General features: G+C 34.4%; 1 protein-coding gene across 2 annotated transcripts in view; it reads left to right on the top strand.

The window, feature by feature from the left end:
- The first annotated feature begins 5037 nt into the window (after positions 1-5037).
- The window catches only part of LOC106458487 (irregular chiasm C-roughest protein-like), a 134343-nt gene continuing 123625 nt past the window's right edge, over positions 5038-15755 (top strand). For both annotated transcript variants that reach the window (XM_022384715.1, XM_022384716.1), the window contains exon 1: positions 5038-5649. The gene's annotated coding sequence lies outside the window, so the exon portion shown is untranslated. The remainder of the gene's footprint in view (positions 5650-15755) is intronic.

Consider the following 15755-nt stretch of genomic DNA (forward strand, 5'->3'; position numbering starts at 1 on the left):
AAGGAAGCAACTTTTCATGTCATAAGATAACCTTTTATTAATGATGAATTTAGATAACTACCATCCAGGGGACAGGTATTCCAGCTAGTGAAATATATAGTTTTACCTCCAACTTCCTAAGAGAAAGTAGTTAGTTAGGTGAGACTCTTACTCCCCACACACAAACATAAAAAAAAAGAGTAGTGATAATTAAATATGCAACATGCTGTAAATAGCTACATTTTACAGAATTTTCATTCACATATATAATGTGATTCATAATTCTAGCAATACTGTGCATGATGATATGCAAAGAAAAAGTGTTTACGACAAAGACAACATTTAGAGAAGAACTGAAAAAGCACAAAGTAGGACGTCCACTTCTTATACATTCTACTACGTTTCCAGTCTGAAGAAATAGTTTCACTAATCTGATTACAATTAATATTCGTAAGGGAGATCTGTCTGCAGTAGCTGTTGCATATCTATTACGTTCATTTGCGATGCACAATAAAATTAGCTCATTGCTATATTACTGTCTACAGTTGTAAACTTTGACATTCTTGACGCATGTCCTTCCGTTTTGACCTCCCGGTGGTTCAGGGATAAGTCTGAAGGATTATAACGCTAAAAACTCGGTTTAGATACCCGTGGTGGGCACAGCGCAGATAGCCCATTGTTTAGCTTCGCGCTTGGCAACAAACAAATAAACCTTCCGCTTTTGGTGTCGAGGAAGTGTAAGCATTTAGCCTTTCTATATCTGAACAACCCTCTGGTGGCCAGATGGTGCATCACAGTGTCGCTATTATAGGCAAAAACATTTTTTTCCTTTGCATATGATCCTCTACGTATTCCCAAGTTTTCAAGATGCTCCGACAATTTTGTTATAAATCACCCTGCATAATGACTGAAACCCTTATTAGGAAAAGTTCTAACATCAGGTTAGAACATATTCTGCTTCAATAATAGCCTGACTTGTTCGTAGTATAGACTACAGAAAAAAGCTACATATACGATCTACAATTGGTTTATTGACGTCAGAAAATAATTATTGTAGCAACTCAGAAGTTGAGTTGCACTGAGATCTTGCGAGTGAAATAGCTAAGGAAGACGATTATAGTCACAGTCATGCTCTTCAAACTCATTTTGGAACTTTTTTGTTCGCTGGATTGTTGTATTATCATCTTTGAATAGTCTTTGAGCATCATGCTAAAAATGCAGAACTGTAGATTGAACAACATTCAGTTAAAATCTGAATGTAACAAGCCTTTTTAATTGAATCAAATAACCTAACTTTTGCAAAGAAGATATTCTGTAGTGTATTACACCACGTCCAGATATCAGTACGATCAGCTTCAAGCATCTCCTGCGTTTTTTCCTGTATTTATCTATATGATTAGCATAGATAACTGTGAAGCGCGAGTCGTCATAACACGACCACACACTTTTAGTTATTCATTGTTATCATTTTATGTTGTTAACACAATTAAAGTTATTTTTTTCTCTTTTCATTGGTCGTAGAAACATCTGTTAGACAAGCACTCTCTATAATATTCATTTGTGAATCAGAGAGTTCCTTGTTCTTACCCATTATGTTGTAGGTTAACCATGATAAATCTAGATTTCATAACTTATAAGGCTGAAATATCGCATGATTAGTCTATATTGTTTATGTAAATGAATGGGGTATTTACGTATGTGAGGATCCGAATAATGAGGTCAGTCATTGTAGTTAATATAATGCTTGTAAATCACAGACGGGTCTAAAGTAAAATATATAAAATAAGTCAAACTTTCACTGTAAAGAATTTGTTTAGTTAGAATAGTAACAAAAAATATTAGTAACTAATTATGCAGTGAATTTTTATAAGCCTCGCCATCTAACCTACTTATTACTAGAGTAAACCATCGATTTAAAGATTATTTTATTGTTATATTAATATTCGAGCAAAATGACTTAGAAATCCCTTATTATACATCGCGATAAGTCCAAGTTTCTTTACATTATACATACATTTTTTCTAACTAATGAAAAATGCAAGAAAAACAAATATACATAGACTAAGTAACAGTATATTATGAAGAGTTAAGTGTTCACTGCATTTCATCTATAGCCTTTGGTGTGTTTTCACCAAGTTAAATCTGATAGAATAAACACATTTATGGCCATTAGAATCTGACATAATAGATACATGTAAGGAACATTGGAATTGAAATATGAGCATTTCGTTGTCATTGAATCTTACTGATTAAGAATATTTTTATACGTCAGATCTGACTGTTATTTACCTCAGACATATTTTATCTCATTCTAGTATACTACGCTGACATATATTATACGTTTCATGGATTTAGAATGCTTAATTGAGTCAATAAATACATGTATTTTGAACACCTTTAATGTAAGTCGCTCTAAAGCATACATTATCAAGTTATACATGGAACTAGTATTCTTTGCGATGTGATAGCCCTTTCAGTTTTAGCCACGCTTGATATGCTAAGGGCTCATTTTTACATCTCTGTATATTGTTATGTTTCAGTTTTATGAACAGAATCAAGAATACTGAAACGGTAAATAGTTTTGTAGCAACTATTCACTCTTACAAAATTACAGCTGAAACGGTAAATAGTTTTGTAGCAACTATTCACTCTTACAAAATTACAGCTGAAACGGTAAATAGTTTTGTAGCAACTATTCACTCTTACAAAATTACAGCTGTCAGCAGAATTGAAGGTTTTCGTGACAAGAATTAATAGATTTACCAATAATGTAATTACAGTATAAGATTAACTGAATCTACAATACAATCAGCGTGGGTATTTCTAAAGCATTTGCAAATGTCTGTAAAAATGGACCAAGTATAAATTTGACGCTTACCTTATAGCTTCTTAAATCTTATATTAAAGACCATTTAATACAATGTGGACTTGCATAAAGAATGAAAAGCTTAGCACTTTGACTAAACATAATCGAAATCAATTAATTTAAACTAACACAAGTGGGACAAAACAAACATTCTTACTGCATGTTAAAACTGGAAATGGCCGAGTGGTAACGAGCATCTTATACGAATTCGTAGATAAGAGAGCAGAGAAAGAGTAAAACAATTAGCTCTATCATGCGATAAATTGAAAACACTGACCCTTGTAAGTAAATGTCAATCTACGCCCCTAATGAGATAAAAAAAAAGTTTACGCAGACCTCCAAATAAAGATGTATAACACTGAACAGAATTTATTGTTTCATACTTAAGTTCTGGAATAACATATAGTCGGAGTAAATTTCTATATGTCTAAAATAATCTAACATTAGTATAAAAAAAGACCGCTCAGGGCAGATGTCCGTATTTGTTTTCAGGAAAGGAAGTAATTAAAAATTAGTGGTAATTTCAAAAGTTCCGACGCTTTCCTGGGAAACTCGCAACTTATGATACTATGAAATTCATATTTCGGTTATTTTAGAAATATGTGTCTCATAAATTTAGAAATTGCTCCTTAGAAACCAAAAAGGTGATTGAAAATCTAAGCTTAATTTATTATAAAATTTACTTAATATAATCCTGCAGTACTACTTTAGGAAATATACAAAAATACTTCTGAAAAAACATAAAAAATATAAATTGCAGTGTATCAACTCCTGAGCCACAAAAATAAAGTTTTGTCAAAGACAAGAATTTCAGATATTATACTACGATGTAATAAATAAATCGAATAACATTGGAAAGGTACAAAACAAATAAAATAAACATAGATTCAACTTTTTAGCTGTTCAACGCAGAGTAATGATGATAACTATTAACATTTTTCGCTTTACACTATTTATATATTCAGATATATTTCCAAAATATTATGCCTAGAATACACTAATCGTATATCCGGAAATGTTTCTAAAACGTTAGTTTACAATGCACTAAGAATATTTTTCTAGATATGTCCTAAATGTTATGTCTACAATGCATTAAGCGTATTTTCGGAAATATTTCCAAAAAGTTTATGTCTAGAATACATGAATAATATATCTAGATATATTTACAAAATGGTTTTCCATGGGTATTCATATATTGTATTTCATCAAGCGATTAGAAAATAGAATATTTAATAATATGAACTTTATCTACAAAATAGAGTTTAAATGAGTATACGTGTTTTTAGACAAGGTAAAGAAAAAAGATACAGATAATTCATTAGGCCAGTAGAGGCCTACATTTAGATTTGGCTCTTCTTTCAGGCCTTATTAAATTCCATGCACATTATCATTCATCACTCACAGTGATCTGCAAATTTAAACGCACTCAAAGGTCAGGGATATTACCACCTCACATTCAGATCCTGAGAAAATTGTGTCAGCTGTTCCAATAAAGCAAAAGCCAAGAAGTTAAGTAAAATGAGTTTCATAGTCAGAAGAGAATTACATGAAAATTAAACAAAAATAGAAGTAAGAAATGTAGTTAAACTCATGTAGCGAAACTTATTGCCCCTCAGTAATTCAACGGTAAATCTGCAGTTTTACGACGCTAAAATTCGGAGTTCGATACTCGTGGTGGACAAAGCCAAAAAAGTATGTCACTAAAAAGAACGAAGTATATACTAAATAAGTCTGTAGTCTTTAATAGTTTCAACTTATATATTAAATAACAGGAATCTTCACCAAATACAAAGTTTTATTGAAATATTTTAGAGTGAAGTAAAACATATCAGTATAGAAGCATACTGAAATGTGTTATTAACTTCTCACAGGAATACAGATTTGTACCTTCTCGAAAGAAAAAGGGGATCTAATAAAATAATATCGTATGTTTTAAAACAGTTATATTGTTATTATTATGAATATTAGAAAAAAACGCATTATGTATTGGATTTAAAAAATATACTTTAAGAAATCACAAGGTTGCGAAAGCTCTCAAAGTACTTGGACTTCTTGCTAGAATTTCGAATACAGATTATTCACTTTTTTACCATTTTCTTGATGATTTGTGCATACCCCTAGCGGAAAGTCGACTAGTCTTCTCCGTGGAAAGTCCTTCGGAGGATGGCACAGAGCTTTCTCATTCTACAGTCTACTCTTTCCACGTAATAGCTTTACGTTAGGTACTAAACGTCGTAACGACACTTGGAAGCGTTCATTGTTTTATAGTTATCTGCAACTAGTTGCATTTCACTGCTACTTTCAGTTTAATAGTTCCACCGATGTTCGTATTTCAATGAATCTCTAAAGTTCTGATAGTTATATATTCGACTTCTATACAGGGTCATTTTGGTAAGTACATGTCAATCAGTATAGTCGAAAAGACTGTGCATCGAACAATATATCTGAAGAATTGTTGAAATTAACGCATAAATTTGTTTAATCAAAGCAAGTAATTGCTTACATATACAAACATTTCCAGGTCTTTGGACGTATAGTATCAGTCAACCGAGCAACAAAAACTGCTTGGAGAAGCAAATTGTTTATGTGTTAATAATCACACACGTCTACTGTGTGCTCTAAACGTTAGTATATTAAATTAAGCAAGTTCGGATCTATTTCTGATTTTAGGAGAATACTGTACCCATCGCTCCCAAAATAAAATTGGGTTAATAGTGTCAAATAAAGTACAAGTTCAGACAGGATTCTCACACAGCACCAGCGAGACCGTGTCTGTAATGGGCTAATGCCTTATGAATAAACTGGTAAGTATTTGTAAGTTTGTTACTTTATGTGTTAGTTAAGATAGTTTGTATTTTACTATTTACGCACGAGCAATAATAATTCAACAATTACAGAAATGCATGATATCATAGAAACGCATACCTTGAAATGTCAATCACTTTTCCTTCAACTCGACATACGCATACCTTGAAATGTCAATCATCATTACTTCAACTCGACATGTGCAATTATTCACGCTCGCTAACTTATAGCAAGAGGAAGTTTTATCATTATACTGATGGAAAGAAATTCATGCGTATACACTGAGAAATACGTAAAGTATTTGTCAGCGAATGCATATCACTCAGAAAGCAGAATTCATGACTTTATGTAAAATAATTTAAAATGCTTGTATCTGTGTAATAAATTACAAAATAACTTGACTATTTCATTATTTATTAATATCTTTACAAATTGTTTAGGTTTTTACCCTGAAATCAAGGTTAAAAACAGCCGACATAAAACATGAACAACGACTTTGAGTTATATCTTTAGATATACAAACACAAAGGTAGCACAGTTTGGTATTATGTGAAACACTTTTACACGGCTTTATATATATATATCATTTAAGATTAAATATTACTTGCCTTATTGTGATGGTTAATCACACTTGCTATCAGCAACATTTACATAGATATTTTGATGTTTTTAGCATAGAAATATGAGCGAATTGATTTAAAAACAACAGAATTTCAACCAATAAGTTAGAAGGACGCAAAATCTACCTAATGTATACTTTATAGCAGTTAGTTAAAATTAATTATAAAAAAATCGTTCACCATGTGATTATCCAAACAATTCAACATTGTTTTAAAAGTTTTGCAATTATGCCAAAAATATTGCGCTTCGGAGATTCAATGCACCGATTACATCCAGCTGATGATAAAGTAACTTGACTGTTTTTAATTGTCTGCCGCCATTAGAGTGAATGTAGATTGAAAGTTAATTTTTGTGATTACGTTCGTTTAATTTTTTATATAGAATTAGTAAGGGTATAAGTTTTATACAAACACTGATCCGTATAATTTTCAACAAGCATTCTGTGTCTTGTTCATTTATTACGTTTCGTTTGAATTTTTTATATAGAATTGGTAAAGGTATAAGTTTTGTACAAACACTGATCCGTATCATTTTCAATAAGCATTCTGTGGCTTCTTCATTCATTAATATTACGAAATATAAATTTAGTATCCTTATAAACACGAAAAGCCCTAAAAGTTTAATTCACTTTTAATGCTTTTAGTCTTTATTTTATTTTCATTAATTTATTTTCTTGACTAATGCTGGTAAATAGATATTTAGTTTTTGAAACTAGTCAGTAGACGTTGTCAATTAAATTGTGAATGTCTGCCACAAAAATATGAGCATTCCGATATTGCATCGCATGCCCATATTTATATAAGTTTTATGGTGAGCTAGAAATGAAACGTTGCACACATATACATGAAAAATTAGGGTATTAGGCCAAACCGTTTGGTATGTATAGACCTAATATAGTCAGTGATGACAAAGTCATTCTATTTATATTTCATGGAAATTCTAAATAATTAAGACTAACTTACGAAAGAACCCTGTATCTATGTGGTTGTTCATAAATGAAGTGAAATATATGTCAAATCATCTAGTTTAACGTTCTTAAGTGTTTGGCAAATGTTTTAAGTGTTTATATTTATGTTATTTCCTCGGTTGTATTAAAACAACTGATACTGCGTAAAATTAGAGGAACTTTATTCGTTATCTAATATTATATGAAAAAATAATAATATAACTCAATAAACTATAAGTTACATAAAAGTATGATTCTAATTCGATATTATTTTAATAGTGTCTACATCATCAAGATGTTTTTGATCTATAGTATTCCTATTTTTAATTATCTTGATCAATAATGTTTAGAGGGGTGCTAAAAAACGAAAAAAAAACGAATGGATATGTGTTTCCTACAAGCCAACTATATGAAACTACAAACAAGTATTTAGAATATTAACAACTAGGCAATATTTTTCAAAATAAACCTTATTAAATATAATGCATTTCCCTTATTGTTATGTGAACTTCACCTGCCATTTAGGTTTATTTTAAAGCAATGTCACATTGGGCTAGCTACTATGTCCTAGCGTTGTAAGTTCGTAAACTTACCGCTGTCTCACCGGGGGACCTACCAGTTGGGTAAAATGCTGGTGTAGTTTACGAATAAAGCTGTAAGAACATCAGTTACTTGGAACTGTTGTTCACACAGACTGTCCTTGAAATGACCCAAAACAGTTGCAAATCACAGACTACTTGGACAATACTATATGTAACATAGGGTTTAACTATCCATCCGAACATCTCAACTGCGTTCATTAGAGAACTCGAATACTGAATCTGGCATTTTCATTTTGAATTCATTTTAATAACATAATTTGACAGTCACAGTTCACCGAATCCCTAGTGCATGGGAAATAAAATTGCGTTTCTTCTTGAACATTCCTCATCAAAATAAAATAAAAACAACAGAACTGTGGTTTTAGATAATACATCACAACAGAAGTAATTCATTGAAGCTTCATCCAAATACGGTTTATATTTCCTCTAAAGAAACGGAAGAAATGTTTTACAGGTGTTCACTGTAACACAGTTTGTGTCAGGACAGGTCGATTGGTTGGTTGTTTTGCGTTTTTTGGCGCAAAGCAACTAGACTATTTGCGCCAAACAACCAGTAAAAAAACAGTGATAGTAAAATTGTTGTAAAATGTAAAAATAAATTGAGTTAAAACTATGTCCAAAATTCAGATAAAATATTTAAATATAATTAAAAAGGCCAACTGTTCTTAAAAAAATAAAAATACAATCAAGTTGGACAGTTTCGCCATCGCCAATGACACCATCCAACGTCAGGTGTAAACACGTAGAAAAGATATGTTTAAAATAGTGCCACCGCAGATGGTCGTAACGACAGCACGATAGTAAAATATGGGCTATTGTAACTTGAGTATCACAAAGGCTATACAATGGTGGGTCAATACCAGATAAAACAAAACGATGAGTTAAAAGACTGTGACCAATGCGTAGCCTTACCAGGACAACTTCCTCCTTGCGATCCTTACCGAAGTAAGACGGCCAAAGAGCAACAGAAGGTTTGATCTGGAAAAGTTTGTCATGACGTTGCTCATCCCAATACGTCTAGAATACAGAACCGTAGTCCATGTATGGGACAGGTACGGCCACAGCCCTGATGGACTCCAAGCTCCTGTCGAAAAGAACGGGAAAGAGTCGAACCACACGGACTTGGAATCGACTGTCCAGTAAAAAGTACTGAATAAAAATGTGTAAATGGCCATGCAACCCATATGAATGGAGGTCCTGCAAAATAACATACCTCCACGTAGTGTTGTAAGCCCCCTCAAGGCCAAAAAACATGGAAACAAGATGTTCCTTCTTGAGGAAGGCTTCCCTGATTAAGGTTTCATGTCAAATCAGGTGGTCTATGGTGGAGCACTGCCGATGGAACCCACACTGAGTGGGCAAGAGGAGGTTGTTCGATTTGAGGAACCAAACAAGACGAGTATTAACCATCCTCTCTAATACCTTACAGAGACAGCTAGTCAAAGCAATTGGACGATAATTAGAAGGAATCTTGGGATCCTTCCAAGGTTTAGAGAAAGGAAGGACAATGGCCTGATGTCAAGCATCAGGAAAACATTCTTCTGCCAGATCCAGTTAAAAACAACCAGAAGAATGGCAAGAGAGGCAGGAGAGAGATGGTGCAGCATCTGATAGTGAACTTCATAAGGTCCGACCAATGTACTGCCAGATTGCTGAATAGCAATTTTGAATTCCACCAGTGTAAATGGGCGATTATAGTCGTAGAGACGATCGGCCCGAAAGGAAAGAGGCAATCGCTCTGTCTGAGACTTGATAGCCAAGAAAGTGGGGTAAGAAACAAAAGTGCCTGATGCCCAAGAAAAGCACTCACCGAGAGTATCAGTGATTCTATGTACACGAGCAACTTCCTGACCATTGGAAAGATGATGGGAGTCGTACCACCCACTGACCTTCCGAATCTTGTCCCATATGACTTTGGAACTGGTGGTAGAAGATATGCTAGTTGTAAAATTAATCTAAGATTTCTTTTGGCTTTGACATCTGACCTGCCGAACATGGGCATGGGCCCACTAGAAAGCAATGCAGTTCAAAAGAGTGAGATACCTGCAAAAGGTATCCCAGGCCAATTTTTGAGCCTTCCGTGCCTCCTGGCAGACAGGACTCCACTATGGACGAGGAAAAAGTGTCGATGTCTTAAGAATAGAATGAGCAGCTGCCTAGACTATACAGTCATTCACTGCTACCAATGCAGTCGTCGACTGATGGCAGACAGACGATGGCAGGATCAAGTTCTGAGAGAATGGTGAAAGAGGGCCAGTTAGCTTGGTCCAACTTCCAACATGACACTCGGGTCGGGTGGCATCAAGATGATAGGAAAATGATCAGTGACCCATGGATCACTGTCAACCCTCCAGGAAAAGCAGGAGAAAAGTGAAGGGAAACAGATCGACAGATCAATGGCAGTAAACGACTGACTAGGTGCATGAAAATAAGTATAATAACCAGTACTGAAGAGACAAAGGTCGTGAACCGAGAGCATGCGCTCTACAGAACGATCACTCCCATCAATCTCAGAGGGGAATGTGTCCATCAAAGCCTCCCAGGAGTAAAAAGGGAGATGGCAACTGTTCAGTGAGAGCATTAAGGTCTGATTGATTATAACTCTTTCCAGGAGACAGGTAAAGAGATCAAACAGTGATGGTACGACCCAAGGAAATATGGATGGCTACAGCATCCAAGGGTGTATCAAGCAACACAGACAAAGCGGGCATGTGCTAGTCGACTAGCAGTGCCAACCCTCCATGTACTCGTTCATCACACAATTTGTCATTCTGGTATAAAGAAAACTGCTAAAAGGTGAATGCATCAGCATGTTTCAGGAATTTTTCCTATAAGGAAAGACACAACGAACACACGTCATAGAACCACGACAAGATGCCTTTGAATGATCAAACTGCTGACACTGGAAACATCTGAGTTCAAATAACCTGCCTTGACAGCGGCAGGTGGACGTGACAGTGTAAACGTCAAAATGAGAACAGTGGTAGACATCATAATTCCATCTTTACAAGTGGAGATACGTCGCACTGCAGAAACGTCTTGGCTGGAGAAGCCAGTGAGAATCTCCGACTCGGGGATGTTCTTCAAATCCCTCTCAGCAATAACTCCTCGTAAGGAATTCAAAGTTGCATGGGGTATAACCTCAATGAGTATATCACCAATGACATTTGAATTCAGGAGGAGTTCACTGTGTTTTGGTGTAGATGTTTTCACTAAGATGTCCTCAGAAAATAGCTTTTTAATTGACTTTTGACAGCCAGCAAGCCCGTCTAATCCTTTCTGAATAAAAAAGGGAGACATTTGCCCTAACGTTTTATCTGATAAGGAATGCAAGATCAGAAAACGAGGAACAGGTACAGAATGAGATGAAGACTACTGTTTAGAGCCTTCTAGGCGTGGCCGTTTACCAACGAGTATAGTTTTTTTACTATTTTAGCTTTTTTAAGGATTTTGGGGATCCATAATAAAAAGAGAAAGATTCAGTGCCCACTGACCCCACCCACCTATGAGGGGTCCTACGAGGGGACGCATACAATTCCAAACTAGGACACGTGGGTGGATGTTCAGATCCTAGAGGAGGTAAACTGAAAATACAGAACCTTCCACTGCTGCTAATTGGTTTCCGAGGAATATCTCCTATAGCTAAGTCACACTAATCTCCCGTGATTGATAAATATCTTTTTTACTAATAATTCAATTTCAATTTGATTTAAATAGCATCTACCATTTTCACGTTTTAAATTGATAGGTGAATAAACAAAGACAAAGTTATTGTGTTTACTAACTCATATCCTATGGTATACATTACATATTATATATTAGCTGAGGTTACCCGTTAAGGAGCCAAAAACTGTATAAAGGACAATGTTAGGTAACGTTCCTTTTCCTCTTTTCTTTTTGTTATTAAATCCCTAATGACCTCATTAGATGCTAATGAAAGGAATAATTGATACATTTAACTGAATAAGTATTTGTGTATTTAAATTCAAAGCCAAAAGTCTATAGAAAAATGAAAATGTAGCCTATTTCAGGGTGTTTATATATTCTCCTTCTCGGATAAAACTTCCCAAACAAACTAGCCCTTGTACACAGTTGGGCAGTTTCCAGTTGCCACACACACGCACACACACAAAAAAAATTACAGTAATGGAGCCAACGAACACCGGTTGATACAAGTCAAAAGTCTATTATAAAGGGAAAATGTGTCCTATCACAGAGGCTTTTTTATCCCCTCTTCTCGGACAAAAATCCTAAAACCAAATACTCTATGAACAACGTCGATCAGTTCCTAGTTACAATACAAAAATTACGGTAATTGAATCTCACAACACTGCTAACACATATCCAACACAATATTATGTACAAAATGTATTCTGTTATAGAGTAAGTGCTACAATAATGTGTTAATAATTAATAAAATATATGCTACAGATTTGCCCCCCAGTGGCACAGCGGTATGTCTGCGGACTTACAACGCTAGAAACCGGGTTTCGATACCCGTGGTGGGCAGAGGACAGATAGCCCTTGTGTAGCTTTGTGCATAATTAAAAAAAAAAAGCTATACATTTTTGTATGTAATAATTTTCCAAAAGTTTAGTAAGTCTATTTATTAAAGTAACAATCGTTTAGAAAAGCTAAATATAAATAATGTGGAAGTGCGTATTTGCACTGCTAGGCGTCATTTTGCTAATAAACACTTAGTTGTATCTAGTAATAATAATATAAATATAATGGAAATTATTGAAATATAAAAATATGAAATATGAATTATTTTGGTAAAATTTTGTTTAATAAGTGATCCAAATTTTAATGTTTGTTTGTTTGTAATTAAGCACAAAGCTGTACAATGGGCTATCTGTGCTCTGCCCACCATGGGTATCGAAACTCGGATTCTAGCGTTGTAAGTCCGCAGACATACCGCTGTGACACTGGGGGTCACATTTTAATGACAAATACATAAATAAAATATTTATCTGTCTCAAAATTCTAGGCTTAGTAATCATAAAATAAATTGATAAAGAAATAAAACTATTTTTATTCTAATATTCTTTCCTATTTCTTATTTTCATTTTCTTTGGTTCTTACATTTCCGAAGAATCCTTGTAATGTAAGGAAGGTTAAACGCAAATCTAATTTTAAGAAATTTACTTCAGACTTTTATGCCTAGATAGCGTTAACGAAACATAAGCCTAAAATGTCTAACTTTATATTGTAGAATCTGCTCAGTTAGAGTTCCAGTCCGAATTTCCCACGTTTCTCGATAATTCCCCTTTATTTAAATCACACTATGACCACATAATCGATTTTTTTCTCAAACTGTGTCCTACGACAACGTTATTGGAGTTGAAAAAATGGAAACGCTTTATTATTTCTTCAACTTCAAAACCCATCCTGTACAACATGACAACTCCAGCCAAACTGTCTATACCATCAAAATTTTCAAAAACCTTACCATAATATACGACAAAAAAATCGATTCTGTGGCCAGGCTTTTACGTGTAACGTCTACTCCAAATCTATTAAAACGAGTATGACCTTGCTTTAGAAGGCATAACATAGAACAGGGCCAACCAAGTATAAGCCATATTGGAGAATCGTTGGAATATGTAACCTTTGAGTAAATTTGAGACCTAGTGTATGTTTACGGCCTTTGTTCATTCGGTTCACAAGGGTGTCACTAACTGCACCAACCTGAATATATTATAAAGAAAAATGCTTTACTAGTTATGGAAAGATACAATTTGATAAACTTTACAATCGTCACAGCAACAGTTCTTTATTTTTTTTATAAGTACGTTCATTTAAAGCAGAGCTTTTAGTGAAAGTAATTTAAGAAATATTCATGCGACTTATTATCATGGAAATTTATTAATCTAACCATGCGTAGCTAATAATGTCTTAAAATTTAAATCGAAGTAAAAAAAAAAAACTAGCTGTCACACCGAAATTCAAAATATCTTACAATTTTTACGTATTTATTTTCAGATTTTTAGCTACAGTATCGCAAAAATATAATTTTTATTCATAGTGCAAGTTTCAAACACGTAGAACGGCCAATTACCCAAAAGCGTGTTATATTATTTTTAACAAGAATAATTGTTTCCAAAGCATCTTTGTAGGCAAAGATGTGTTTAAAGCATTTTAATCTACAATCTGCGTTTTGATTACTTAAATCCCGAGGGTAAAATAAAACGAATATACTCCAACCTCGTTACCATATTCTATATTCGTTTCAATCCAGATCTAAAAATAAAGTTTTTTCCCTATTTACTAAAACTCTCTCTTTTTTATCGATCAGCTACTTTTCTTATGCAAATACATTACATTTACTTTCTTTAAATTGAGAGAAATTAAACCTTTCGAGATTGTGCTGACATAAGTCCAAAATAAATTATATTTTATAACGAGTATTCTTATAACTCACTACACTGAGTATTTGTTAAAAGAACTTTTCTCTCTTGGAAAGTTAGAAATAGATATTATATCAGAATAAAAGCTAAAAGTCATTCGAGTCAGTTCAGCCTCTGGCGTCATGTAATATGCCAGTCTCTTTTGACACTGGTCCATTACGTTTATTATACACTTATCTCTATAAGCGATTGTACGTTCATTTTTGAAGCTTCAATTCAGACAACTGAATTCCAAATAATAGTTAATTAAGTTTAATAATGAAAATTTATTATGTTAAGCTGTTTGTTTGTTCGTTCGTAGTTAAGCACAAAGCTGCACAATGAGCTATCTGTGCTCTGTCCACACTGGGGGTCATTATGTTAAGCAATAACGTGTGTACGCGTTCAATCGCGTTTTCAGAATTCCTCTTTATGCAACAGTTGTCGTTAATTGTCATCTTTACAATTTAAAATAAATAAAAAAAGGTTTCAAACTTGAACATCATGGCTACAGTAGGGAAAATACAGAGAAGTAACTTAATAATAGCATATTAGTGTATATTTCGACAAAATATAAAAAATAATGATAGATTAAGATTTAAAAGTAATCAACCAACTCTATATATTTAATCAATAAAATAACATCGTGTGGACTACAGTAGGCGAAACACGTTATATTAAATCAGTTGTGGAGCTTCAACGTCCAGTCACTCTCCATTTTGACGATCATGCACCTTGAACATAACCCAAGAGCATGGTTTCTATTGCAAAAATCTCGGTAGCAAGGTTTTCATGTCCAACTCACACCACTCCGTACTTCAGTCTTTCCATAATCCACACAGTGTATGAAGACGACGGTTTCACAGTGCCCGTTTCTACAATTCAATCGCACAGAAATCTGCAGACACTGCGTCCAACAACTTAACCATTATGTCTTCATATGAAATAGCATGAATACCCATTTCATTATCAAACTGTTTGAGTTATGCGACAGTTGAACGCGAGGTATGAATAGAAGGTTTATCTGGTGAATCTATACTCTGGTGACCTCATTTCCACATAAAGCCGATAGTTATGTGTCATACAAAGAGAACACTGAGCTAATAGTAAACAGAGCTCACCTCGACCATTGTATCCACTATATTGATCGCTAACTTGCTACTTGAGCAGTATCCAGCAATGATCCTAAATTATTTTGAAAATGTTGCAAAACATGCTATGTACCACTTTCAGAAGATAAATCGCCCATTGACGGAAAGAAAATGGCACGAGACTTGTTATATGGCTCGTCGAATACCGTAATGTACTACCACATGCCACTAGATATGCCATGGAAGCAATTTGTGTGCACATGTTTTAAATCCCATGGTCAGGTGGTTAAGGTACTCGACTCGCAATCTGAGAGTCACGGGTTCGAATCTCCGTCACACCAAACATGCTCGCCCTTTCAGCAGTGGAGGCGTTATAATGTGACGGTCAATCCCACTATTCGTTGGTAAAAGAGAAGCCCAAGAGTTGGCGGCGGGTGGTGATGACTAGCCGCCTTC

Source organism: Limulus polyphemus, unplaced genomic scaffold (assembly GCF_000517525.1).
Source record: "Limulus polyphemus unplaced genomic scaffold, Limulus_polyphemus-2.1.2 Scaffold472, whole genome shotgun sequence".
Classification (NCBI taxonomy): domain Eukaryota; kingdom Metazoa; phylum Arthropoda; class Merostomata; order Xiphosura; family Limulidae; genus Limulus; species Limulus polyphemus.